Source organism: Neofelis nebulosa, chromosome 5 (assembly GCF_028018385.1).
Source record: "Neofelis nebulosa isolate mNeoNeb1 chromosome 5, mNeoNeb1.pri, whole genome shotgun sequence".
In the NCBI taxonomy this organism is placed as follows: Eukaryota; Metazoa; Chordata; class Mammalia; order Carnivora; family Felidae; genus Neofelis; species Neofelis nebulosa.
The window spans coordinates 27,466,051-27,479,829 of NC_080786.1; the positions used below are offsets into that span (position 1 = coordinate 27,466,051).

Here is a 13,779-nt window from a genome sequence, read left to right on the forward strand (position 1 = left end):
TACACACACATACACACACACACACACATGCATACTTTTCTGCCTGGTTATAAGATTTTTGAGTCATGTCCTAGTGCACAAATTAGTTCTGGAGTTGAGGCCCAGAGATCCCTGGCTCAGGGGATAATCTTTCTGGCCACTCCCAGTCTTTGTGGGCCCATCCTTACATAAAGCGCTGGAGTTTTCAGTGTTCACAGATCTCCTTGATGGGCAAGACTAAGCTCCGTTGCGTCATAGGCTAAGAAACATCCCTGGCATGTGATTTCTCTGTTGGGTGTCTACAAGAGAGTGAAAAGCAAGAAGTATGTGAGGAGAAAGTGGATTACTTTGGGCAACTTATGCTCATATACTTTATTTTCTTCTTAGGCCATAACATGTTAACCTTTCCAGTCCTAAGGTTTCTTAAGGTATAAAAGGTTTTTAATAACTGGGAACCATTAAGCTACTGAAATAGAAGTCAATCAGGGAGTACATGTGGCAATGGAAACTTAAGTCAGCAGGATTAATTGAAGTTTGTATATAATCTATTCAACACTTTTTAATGAAGACTAAGCAATCCATCATAATATTCAATAAATAAGCTACCAGAGGAGTTCCGGAAGATGGCGGCGTAGGAGGACGCTGGGCTCACCGCGCGTCCTGCTGATCACTTAGATTCCACCTACACCTGCCTAAAGAACCCAGAAAACCGCCAGAGGATTAGCAGAATGGAGTCTCCGGAGCCCAGCGCAGACGAGAGGCCCACGGAAGAGGGTAGGAAGGGCGGCGAGGCGGTGCGCGCTCCACGGACTGGCGGGAGGGAGCCGGGGCGGAGGGGCGGCTCGCAGGCCAAGCGGAGCCCCCGAGTCTGGCTGGCAAAAGTGGAGGGGCCGGACGGACTGTGTTCCGATAGCAAGCGCGACTTAGCGTCTGGGAGGTCATAAGTTAACAGCTCTGCTCAGAAAGCGGGAAGGCTGGAGGACAAAGGGAGGGAGAGCTGCTGAGCCCCCGGACGGCAGAGCTCAGCTTGGCGGGGAACAAAGGCGCTCGCCAGCGCCATCTCCCCCGCCCATCCCCCAGCCAAAATCCCAAAGAGAACCAGTTCCTGCCAGGGAACTTGCTCGCTCCGCGCAAACACCCAACTCTGTGCTTCTGCGGAGCCAAACCTCCGGCAGTGGATCTGACTCCCTCCCGCTGCCACAGGGCCCCTCCTGAAGTGGATCACCTAAGGAGAAGCGAGCTAAGCCTGCCCCTCCCGCCCCCGTGCACCTTGCCTACCCACCCCAGCTAATACGCCAGCTCCCCAGCACCACAAGCCTGGCAGTGTGCAAGTAGACCAGACGGGCCACACCACCCCACAGTGAAACCCGCCCCTAGGAGAGGGGAAGAGAAGGCACACACCAGTCTGACTGTGGCCCCAGCGGTGGGCTGGGGGCAGACATCAGGTCGGACTGCAGCCCCGCCCACCAACTCCAGTTATACACCACAGCACGGGGGAAGTGCCCTGCAGGTCCTCACCACTCCAGGGACTATCCAAAATGACCAAACGGAAGAATTCCCCTCAGAAGAATCTCCCGGAAATAACAACAGCTAATGAACTGATCAAAAAGGATTTAAATAATATAACAGAAAGTGAATTTAGAATAATAGTCATAAAATTAATCGCTGGGCTTGAAAACAGTATACAGGACAGCAGAGAATCTCTTGCCACCGAGATCAAGGGACTAAGGAACAGTCACGAGGAGCTGAAAAACGCTTTAAACGAAATGCAAAACAAAATGGAAACCACGACGGCTCGGATTGAAGAGGCAGAGGAGAGAATAGGTGAACTAGAAGATAAAGTTATGGAAAAAGAGGAAGCTGAGAGAAAGAGAGATAAAAAAATCCAGGAGTATGAGGGGAAAATTAGAGAACTAAGTGATACACTAAAAAGAAATAATATACGCATAATTGGTATCCCAGAGGAGGAAGAGAGAGGGAAAGGTGCTGAAGGGGTACTTGAAGAAATTATAGCTGAGAACTTCCCTGAACTGGGGAAGGAAAAAGGCATTGAAATCCAAGAGGCACAGAGAACTCCCTTCAGACGTAACTTGAATCGATCTTCTGCACGACATATCATAGTGAAACTGGCAAAATACAAGGATAAAGAGAAAATTCTGAAAGCAGCAAGGGATAAACGTGCCCTCACATATAAAGGGAGACCTATAAGACTCGTGACTGATCTCTCCTTTGAAACTTGGCAGGCCAGAAAGGCTTGGCACGATATCTTCAGTGTGCTAAACAGAAAAAATATGCAGCCGAGAATCCTTTATCCAGCAAGTCTGTCATTTAGAATAGAAGGAGAGATAAAGGTCTTCCCAAACAAACAAAAACTGAAGGAATTTGTCACCACGAAACCAGCCCTACAAGAGATCCTAAGGGGGATCCTGTGAGACAAAGTACCAGAGACATCACTACAAGCATAAAACATACAGACATCACAATGACTCTAAACCCGTATCTTTCTATAATAACACTGAATGTAAATGGATTAAATGCGCCAACCAAAAGACATAGGGTATCAGAATGGATAAAAAAACAAGACCCATCTATTTGCTGTCTACAAGAGACTCATTTTAGATCTGAGGACACCTTTAGATTGAGAGTGAGGGGATGGAGAACTATTTATCATGCTACTGGAAGCCAAAAGAAAGCTGGAGTAGCCATACTTATATCAGACAAACTAGACTTTAAATTAAAGGCTGTAACAAGAGATGAAGAAGGGCATTATATAATAATTACAGGGTCTATCCATCAGGAAGAGCTAACAATTATAAATGTCTATGCGCCAAATACCGGAGCCCCCAGATATATAAAACAATTACTCATAAACATAAGCAACCTTATTGATAAGAATGTGGTTATTGCAGGGGACTTTAACACCCCACTTACAGAAATGGATAGATCATCTAGACACACAGTCAATAAAGAAACAAGGGCCCTGAATGATACATTGGATCAGATGGACTTGACAGATATATTTAGAACTCTGCATCCCAAAGCAACAGAATATACTTTCTTCTCGAGTGCACATGGAACATTCTCCAAGATAGATCATATACTGGGTCACAAAACAGTGCTTCATAAGTTTACAAGAATTGAAATTATACCATGCATACTTTCAGACCACAATGCTATGAAGCTTGAAATCAACCACAGGAAAAAGTCTGGAAAACCTCCAAAAGCATGGAGGTTAAAGAACACCCTACTAACGAATGAGTGGGTCAACCAGGCAATTAGAGAAGAAATTTAAAAATATATGGAAACAAACGAAAATGAAAATACAACAATCCAAACGCTTTGGGATGCAGCGAAGGCAGTCCTGAGAGGAAAATACATTGCAATCCAGGCCTATCTCAAGAAACAAGAAAAATCCCAAATACAAAATCTAACAGCACACCTAAAGGAAATAGAGGCAGAACAGCAAAGGCAGCCTAAACCCAGCAGAAGAAGAGAAATCATAAAGATCAGAGCAGAAATAAACAATATAGAATCTAAAAAAACTGTAGAGCAGATCAACGAAACCAAGAGTTGGTTTTTTGAAAAAATAAACAAAATTGACAAACCTCTAGCCAGGCTTCTCAAAAAGAAAAGGGAGATGACCCAAATAGATAAAATCATGAATGAAAATGGGATTATTACAACCAATCCCTCAGAGATACAAACAATTATCAGGGAATACTATGAAAAATTATATGCCAACAAATTGGACAACCTGGAAGAAATGGACAAATTCCTAAACACCCACACTCTTCCAAAACTCAATCAGGAGGAAATAGAAAGCTTGAACAGACCCATAACCAGCGAAGAAATTGAATCGGTTATCAAAAATCTCCCAACAAATAAGAGTCCAGGACCAGATGGCTTCCCAGGGGAGTTCTACCAGACGTTTAAAGCAGAGATAATACCTATCCTTCTCAAGCTATTCCAAGAAATAGAAAGGGAAGGAAAACTTCCAGACTCATTCTATGAAGCCAGTATTACTTTGATTCCTAAACCAGACAGAGACCCAGTAAAAAAAGAGAACTACAGGCCAATATCCCTGATGAATATGGATGCAAAAATTCTCAATAAGATACTAGCAAATCGAATTCAACAGCATATAAAAAGAATTATTCACCATGATCAAGTGGGATTCATTCCTGGGATGCAGGGCTGGTTCAACATTCGCAAATCGATCAACGTGATACATCACATTAACAAAAAAAAAGAGAAGAACCATATGATCCTGTCAATCGATGCAGAAAAGGCCTTTGACAAAATCCAGCACCCTTTCTTAATAAAAACCCTTGAGAAAGTCGGGATAGAAGGAACATACTTAAAGATCATAAAAGCCATTTATGAAAAGCCCACAGCTAATATCATCCTCAATGGGGAAAAACTGAGAGCTTTTTCCCTGAGATCAGGAACACGACAGGGATGCCCACTCTCACCGCTGCTGTTTAATATAGTGCTGGAAGTTCTAGCATCAGCAATCAGACAACAAAAGGAAATCAAAGGCATCCAAATTGGCAAAGATGAAGTCAAGCTTTCGCTTTTTGCAGATGACATGATATTATACATGGAAAATCCGATAGACTCCACCAAAAGTCTGCTAGAACTGATACATGAATTCAGCAAAGTTGCAGGATACAAAATCAATGTACAGAAATCAGTTGCATTCTTATACACTAACAATGAAGCAACAGAAAGACAAATAAAGAAACTGATCCCGTTCACAATTGCACCAAGAAGCATAAAATGCCTAGAATAAATCTAACCAAAGATGTAAAAGATCTGTATGCTGAAAACTATAGAAAGCTTATGCAGGTAATTGAAGAAGATATAAAGAAATGGAAAGACATTCCCTGCTCATGGATTGGAAGAATAAATATTGTCAAAATGTCAATACTACCCAAAGCTATCTACACATTCAATGCAATCCCAATCAAAATTGCACCAGCATTCTTCTTGAAACTAGAACAAGCAATCCTAAAATTCATATGGAACCACAAAAGGCCCCGAATAGCCAAAGTAATATTGAAGAAGAAGACCAAAGCAGGAGGCATCACAATCCCAGACTTTAGCCTCTACTACAAAGCTGTCATCATCAAGACAGCATGGTATTGGCATAAAAACAGACACATAGACCAATGGAATCGAATAGAAACCCCAGAACTAGACCCACAAACGTATGGCCAACTCATTTTTGACAAAGCAGGAAAGAACATCCAATGGAAAAAAGACAGTCTCTTTAACAAATGGTGCTGGGAGAACTGGACAGCAACATGCAGAAGGTTGAAACTAGACCACTTTCTCACACCATTCACAAAAATAAACTCAAAATGGATAAAGGACCTGAATGTGAGACAGGAAACCATCAAAACCTTAGAGAAGAAAGCAGGAAAAGACCTCTCTGACCTCAGCCGTAGCAATCTCTTACTCGGCACATCCCCAAAGGCAAGGGAATTAAAAGCAAAAGTGAATTACTGGGACCTTATGAAGATAAAAAGCTTCTGCACAGCAAAGGAAACAACCAACAAAACTAAAAGGCAACCAACGGAATGGGAAAAGATATTTGCAAATGACACATCGGACAAAGGGCTAGTATCCAAAATCTATAAAGAGCTCATCAAACTCCCCACCCGAAAAACAAATAACCCAGTGAAGAAATGGGCAGAAAACATGAATAGACACTTCTCTAAAGAAGACATCCGGATGGCCAACAGGCACATGAAAAGATGCTCAACGTCGCTCCTCATCAGGGAAATACAAATCAAAACCACACTCAGATACCACCTCATGCCAGTCAGAGTGGCCAAAATGAAGAAATCAGGAGACTATAGATGCTGGAGAGGATGTGGAGAGACGGGAACACTTTTGCACTGTTGGTGGGAATGCAAATTGGTGCAGCCGCTCTGGAAAGCAGTGTGGAGGTTCCTCAGAAAATTAAAAATAGACCTACCCTATGACCCAGCAATAGCACTGCTAGGAATTTATCCAAGGGATACAGGAGTACTGATGCATAGGGGCACTTGTACCCCAATGTTTATAGCAGCACTCTCAACAATAGCCAAATTATGGAAAGAGCCTAAATGTCCATCAACTGATGAATGGATAAAGAAATTGTGGTTTATATACACAATGGAATACTACGTGGCAATGAGAAAAAATGAAATATGGCGTTTTGTAGCAGCGTGGATGGAACTGGAGAGTGTGATGCTAAGTGAAATAAGCCATACAGAGAAAGACAGATACCATATGGTTTCACTCTTATGTGGATCCTGAGAAACGTAACAGAAACCCATGGGGGAGGGGAAGGAAAAAAAAAAAAAAGAGGTTAGAGTGGGAGAAAGCCAAAGCATAAGAGACTGTTAAAAACTGAGAACAAACTGAGGGTTGATGGGGGGTGGGAGGGAGGGCAGGGTGGGTGATGGGTATTGAGGGCACCTTTTGGGATGAGCACTGGGTGTTGTATGGAAACCAATTTGACAGTAAATTTCATATATTAAAAAATAAAAAAATTAAAAAAAAATTCAATAAATAAGACCAACAAGAAATGATTTATGTATTAAAAAAAAAGGGAGCCCCTGGGTGGCTCAGTCAGTTAAGTCCGACTCTGGCTCAGGTCAGTTAAGTCTGACTTTGGTGGGTTCAAGCCCCGCATCAGGCTCTGTGCTGATAGCTCAGAGCCTGGAGCCCGCTTCAGATTCTGTCTTTCTCTCTCTCTGCCCCTCCCCCACTCACATTCTGTCTCTGTCTCTCTCTCTAAAATGAATAAACATAAAGAAAAGAAAAGAAAAAAAAAGAAACGAAAAGAAAAGGAGAGAGAGGCACGGAGAAGGGAATCAGAAGGGTGTGGATCTGAGGTTAAGAAGAAAAAGGGACGAGAGAAAGAGAAGGAGAAAGAGAAAGTATGAGCAAGAGAAATTAAGAACAAATACATGAAAAGACAAGCAAATGAATGTTGAGAAAAATATAGTCAAGGCAGAGAGTGATTCAGCATGTCAAAATAAAGATTACTCTCCTTATACTATTTCCCCATTTCCAATGGACTCTGGTGACCAAACAGCACCTAAGACCACAAAATGAAAATTCAATTTCCATGTTCTTCTGTGCCACTGTCCTCAGCAACTGAGACAAATATATTTTTTTAAGTTTTATTTATGTAAGTAATATCTGCACCTGACATGGGGCTCGAACTGATGACCCTGAGATTAAGAGCTGCACACTCTTCCTACTGAACCAGCCAGGTGCCCTGAGAGACAAATGTTACAATATTATAGAACCATAATTCTGTGCCTATGGTTGCAAAACACATCCATTTTTGCCAGAGCGTTGAGTGGCAAAATTTTAGCTACTAGTATTATTACTTTAAAATGCTTTTTTAATAGTATAAAACTGATTCAGAAGATCACATGAATAAAATGTACAGCAAACACCACCCAGGTCAGGAAATAGAACTTTAGTAGCCACTCTAGAAGTCCCATCTTTGGCATAATTGTGGGAACACAGAGTTGGAAATCAAAGTGCCTGTAGATGAGACTAGCCTTTGTTAACCTACAGGTTGTGTGACCTTGTGCAAACAAAATTTCACTGTGCCTCAGTTTTCTAATCTGTAAGGTGGGAGAGAGAGACGAATGGTTCCTAATGCATAGAGTAGTTTGGGAGTTGAATGAAGCAATCGATATAGATTACTTAAAATAGTGTCTATATTGAAGTAATAATGAAGTAATTAATAATGAGATACTAGCTATTATTATGATGAAGTTACCCAGCCATCTTGTGTTTTTTTAATGATATTTCCAAAACTGTTTAATGTTAGAGTGAGATTTTACAACTGTAATATTTTTTAAAAAATCCCTTCTTTTTATTTCTTAAGGCTAATGATAAATATAGGCCAGCAGTTTTGCTCTCTGGGCTGCACATCTGTCACATGTGATATGATAGTTGAAATTACCTCCACACGGTGAAGCATTAGAAAAAGCAGAATGATCTTCTTGGAATGATACCACAGGGGTAGAGAAACAGATACAGGCTAAGCTTTGTGGATTGATTTTAAATCTGTAAGGACAAGATGCTGAGACCTCTCACATACATGTTGGTATTTTGTCTCACAAAACCTGTCAGGTAGTTATTCTTATTTCTGCTTTCCAGATGAGGAAACCATGTCTCCAAGAGAAGCAACTTGCCCATAGCCACACAGCTAGGGAAGGCTCAGAACCAGGCACAGGCTCAAGTCTGTCATGTCCTCAAGCCAGTATTTTTTTCTGGTACAAAAGGTGTATCAACCTAGAATTAGAGATAGGTAAATACAATCCCTTTTGTTTTGCCTCGTAGTTTGAAATAATTTCCCCCTCCTGAAAGGTGGTGAGTATAGGGTTGTGATGGCTGTCTCCTCTGCCCTTTCTAGGTTATTTTATTAGCAACACACAAATTATAGTTACAGAAGTCCATGCCGAAACCCAGTCACCGTTGGCTGTGTAGACTGGGTGAAACCTGCAGGCCTCGCTGGGATTTTCCTCTTCTGCCCTCTCCCTGGTCTCACCCTTGACTCAAGTGTGTCCAGGGTCTGCCTAGGTGATTATTGTGCCCAAGGCTTTTATGTGACTAATCAGATCAAAGTTGATTTTCCTTCCTTCGGAGGCAGCAAAAGTCTCACAGTTTGTGTTTGACGGAAGAAGTGCTTTCAAAAAGAAAGATAGGCACGGGCTTCATTGGGATTGATTGCTGAGTCCCTTGCGCCACCCATGACAATCTTTTCAAGCAGCAGCATCTCCAAAGCAGTTTTATTAAGCACCTAATTGCTGTTGATCGTCAGTTGCTTCTCTGCTGCTTTCAGCAGAACATCAACAGCACCTTTATCACAAACCATTATCATACCGTTGATAGCTGCTCTGTGAAGTCTGTGGTCGCTGAATCAGAACCAGCCTCATAGGTCTCAGGAGAATGGAGTTTATAGCTGGCATCATCACAGGGTTTTCAACAGTATTTGTGGAACCTGTCACTGAAAAGGGTTTTGCTCTAATGGACATGCTTTAGGGCTGCAGATTGATGGGTGTGTTCAGAGACCCTTATGTGTTTCCCTTGCTGCCTTGACCATCATTTCCCTCAGTAAGACTAATCAATGTCCCGTGTGCACCAGGAATCCACACACTAGGTAGACCATAATGACTTCACACAGAACTCCCCTGGGAAAGGCTCTGTTGTTTAATGAAGGTAGCTTTCATCAATACTTGTTTTAAGAAGGCTCTTAGGACCACAGTGTTTGTTCTTGCCAAGACGAAGGGCTGTGGAGGCCCATTTTTCCAGCTAATTCTGTAGCTTTCACCAAATCCTCTAGTGGTTTTGAAATTCTCTCCACACAGTGAAGCATTAGAAAGAGCAGAATGTTCTTGGAATAGTGCCACAGGGGCAGAGAAATGGATACAGGCTAGGCAAGGCCTAAGAGTCTACTGAGGACTCTTGGATCAGGTCATCATGAGAATATGTGCCTCTACAAGTGTCTTGTGTTAGTGAAGTTATTAGTTTTATCAAATCCAACTGGTATTATAACACTAACACCTAACATCTCTAGAACCTTTATTCTATGCCCTGTACGTTATACGTTGTGTCAGGTCAGGTCCTCTGGGAAACGGATGACAAGATAGAATTGGGGAGAGCCTCAAACCACAATGCTGGTCTGCATCTTTGAGGGTAAGGATGGACGGGAAAGAAGGACTGGATGGCATTGTCAGCGTGCAGGGCAATTGATAGGAGAGCCCCAGAGCAGAGACTGCCCTGCCCGTCAGAGGAAACCAAACTGGGCAGGAATGGCCTGGCTCTGGTATCCCCAAGCTCGAACGGGCTGGGAGCTGCCGAGCAAGAGTGGATCCTGAGGGGCAGTGGCCGGGGGTGGTCAGCTGACTCCACAGCTTCACTGTCAGCAGGCTGGCTCTTGAAGAGAAATGGAAATGCTGCCCCCCCCACCCCACCCCCCACCGTCACAGCCACTTCTCGCAAAGGCCTTCTGATGCATGTGTTGTAGTGCAACTACATCAAACTGGCTGGAATTCAAGAAAGGGTGAAGATGAGAAGGTGAGGGTGAGGAAACAGGGAGGGTGAGAGAAAGGAAGAGAGTGTGGATTAGTGATTTCAGGCAGTTCTGCCTGACATTTGAACCAAAAAGTGGGTGTCCCCGATGGAGAAAGAGAGCTGAGAGCTATAAATCCACTCTCCCACTGCCTCTTAGGGCCCGTGTGTATCAGATGGAAAACATCTTGGTGCTTTGAATTATTGTCCTAGACTCACAGTATTTAAAACTACTGTTCTTCATAATCTGCAGTTCCTAAGTGCAGCTCAACTATTTCATTTGGTGCTCTAAAAGAAACAGCACATTTTGTCTGTAATTCATTACCGTATTAAGCACTGACTTTAAAACTCATGTTCCCTGAGGGGCGCCTGGGTGGCTCGGTCAGTTAAGCGTCTGACTTCAGCTCAGGTCATGATCTCACTCCTTGTGAATTCGAGCTCCGCATCGGGCTCTGTGCTAACAGCCCAGAGCCCGGACCCTGCTTCAGATCCTGTGTCTCCCTCTCTCTCTCCCCCAACCCCACTCATGGTCTTTCTCTGTCTCAAAAGTAAACATTAAAAAAATTTAAACAAACAAAAAACTCATGTCCCTTGAAAGATGAGACTGCTGTGAGATCCTCACTCTGCACAAGGGGAAACTGAGGCATAACGAAGCGAAGTAACTTCTCCAAGGCCACACAGTTAGCAAGAGAGCTGCTGCCCAGGCTGACACATTGTTAAGCCACTCCCTTATACAGTTTTCTCCCGGCACAACAATTTAGTTATAGCAATTATAATCCCTCTTCCGTGATGATTGAATGAACATCATCATGGAGGTGAGGGAATAGCTGAGGGGCCACTGCATTATCTGACCTGTTTTACCAAACAGAATTACTGAGCTGTGCACAAAGGAAAATTGATACTGATTCTAAGAAAAGTGTTGAATTGTGAAAATTGAAACCAAAAAGGAGCCTGCCTCCCAAATCTGTTGTGGGATACAGATCTCTCTCCTCCTCCTATCTTATTGTTTGTTTGTTTTAATAGAAGATGCCACAGCTCTTGAGTCCAAACTGTAGGGCTGATTTCACTGCTATTTTGCATGCCTTGATTAATTTACCTTCATGGGTGGGAGGAAACAGTTTTGGTCTTGAATTGACCTTAGATGGCATCAGTTCTAAGAAACAGCTAGCCCCACTATTTAGTCATCTCTCCATCAGCATCCCCCTGGCCCATGTCCCAGGCTATAAAGCAGCCACCCTTGCTGAGGTGTTAGTGGACTTTGATGGGACAGTTTCCACCCCTGCCCCTATTCCAGCCCTCATTTCCATCATAGCTGCTCTCCCTCCCCTCTCTACCATTTCTTGTCCAGGATAAAGCATAGTTCATTGCTGGTCAGACAGGGACCAGCAACACCTTGCTCTGGGACATAGCTTTGCAGAAGGCCTTCAGTCCCTAACCTTTTACATTAGATCCACTGTCGTGTTGAGGATCACACCTACACTTTTTGCCCCAATCCCAAAGAATGAAGGAAGAAGAAGGAAGGCGATAGGGTGGATAAAGACAAAACCACACTGAGCAGGAGTGTAATGAGTCTGTGCACTCCTTTCAGCATTGGTGGTGGGAGCCCCCGCTAGCCTCCACCAACTCCTTGTTGGCGGCTGAGCAGAGGTCCACAGCAGCTGGGAGAGCAAGGGGACAGCAGTAACCCACACCGTGCTCTGCTGTGCTGCTCCTGGAGCTGGGGGTGGGTGTGGTGGAGTGGTGTAATCTGGGTTTTACAGAGCTGGTAAGCCTACTCGGAATGGCACCTTTGGGGCTTTCCTCTCCAGCAACCCCCCCCCCCCCACACTGTGCCAACACCAATTCCTGTGTCCATAGCTATCATCTGACCTCAGGTGCCCTAACCATACAGGGTATAAGAGAGTCTGCAAAGAATAGGAAGTTCCTCCGAAACAGCCCTTGCAAGCAAGGAGCCCATCCTTGTGATTCAATTATACAGAGAAGTTTAATCTTATTTTCTTTATTCATCTGGGAAGAGAGAGTGAACACCGTTTCATGGTGTGTAGTCTAGGAAGAAAGGAATGTGACACATCTGAGACGTAGTCAGAGGGACTGTCCTTTCTATGTAACCTGCTAATCTGGAAGTACCTGGGTCCACACCATGCCAGAGAAAACAATAATCATTCTTAATAAATCGGAGCCAGCCCAGCAGCATGTCTGGTGCCGTGCTGAGTCTTATACGTACCTTATCCCATTTTATAGTCACACACACATTGTGGAATGAACATCTTCCATCTCACCTTACAACTGAGGGTGAAACAGAAAGAAAGAATAACTAATTTGACCTAGGTCACCCAGTCTATTGACAGAGCTGGAATTCAAACCAGCAAATATTCCTTGTCAACTAGACATTTGAGCTGCATATCGAACTGGATGTAGAAGTTAGTAAAGGAGAGGAAAAAAAGACACCTGGGACATAAGGGACAGTTCCAAAAGGTGTGAACACATGACCAGGTGATTTTAAATCATGTTGGAAACAGAGGGCCAAGTTTTCCACTTACTCTGTGGGGTTTATGTAGGAATAAAGCTAGAACTGGAGTCAAAAATCATAACTAACCTGCAATAAAGAACTATGTGTTGCAAGGGCTACCTTTTGCAACATGAACCAATAAGTGTTCCTTAAATTGCAGGACTTTCTTCCCTAGACTATTGGGCATGTGGCGTGAAAAGAGAAAAACAGTTCATCAAGAACAAGTGAGCTGTTGGGAGGGAGTGGTGGACTGGGGGCAGGCCCCTCTGCACCTGCTGCCTCTCGAGAAATGGATCCCAGCAAAGGTACCAGCCTCCCCGGCTCCTGAAAAAGTCATTGCCCAAGTTCCTGGCTGGGCACCGTGATGCCACTCCGATGGCCCTACTTTCTCTTCTCTTCTCTCCATCCTTTACATTTCCAAACTAGAATCCAAAATGTCTTAAGAGTTCTGTATTGGATACCTATGAATGTCTGTGACCCAAATGTAACCCCACAGGTACCAACTTGCTGCGAACCTGGGCATTAATACGAGACAGCTGCAGTGAGAAGGTTTTAATAATGCAGAGTAAACAAGGCATTAGCAGTGAAATGCGGACACATTGACAGTCACGTTTCGGTGACTCCGAATTCAGTGACAGAGGCGGTTAGTGTTACAGGAGCCGGAGGGGCTTGTTTGCAGTTTGAGTTTTGCAGATGTGGCTCTGTGCTCCCTTCACTACACACACTTGGAGACCTTTTATCCTTGACAGAAGGCGACCATTGGCAGTGAGATAGGAGTGAAGACGTCAGCTTCCAGATTCCAGGGCAGGCTCCATGAAGGTGCCATCCGCTCTGTCCTATGGCTTTGTACTAAACGGCACCCTCTGTCTTCCTATGAATTATGAATGCAAATAAGCGAGGGCTTGCCTTCTAATGAGATGAAGGCAAGATGTGAAAGGTACATCTGAGTGTGCAGAAAATGGATAAGGTCACCTTGAGGTGTTTCGGTGTCCATAACTTAGTGACATTTTTCAGGATATGGTGGATGTAGTTTGTAAGAGAGTAAACAGTAGCTTAGTAAAGCAACTCGCAGGAAAGAACGCGGGTGGGTTGTTGCTTGGATCATTCATTTACACATCGCACGCCTGAGTGTTCTAGGCACTGGGTATGAGGCAATGAACAAAAGAGACACAATGCCTCCTTCATGGACATCCCACTCAGCG

The 13,779-nt window shown here is 43.8% G+C and overlaps 1 protein-coding gene across 11 annotated transcripts in view; it reads left to right on the forward strand.

The window, feature by feature from the left end:
- Positions 1 to 13,779, forward strand: part of NEK11 (NIMA related kinase 11) — a 288,025-nt gene that overhangs the window by 167,325 nt on the left and 106,921 nt on the right. The gene's annotated exons all lie outside the window — the stretch shown is intronic.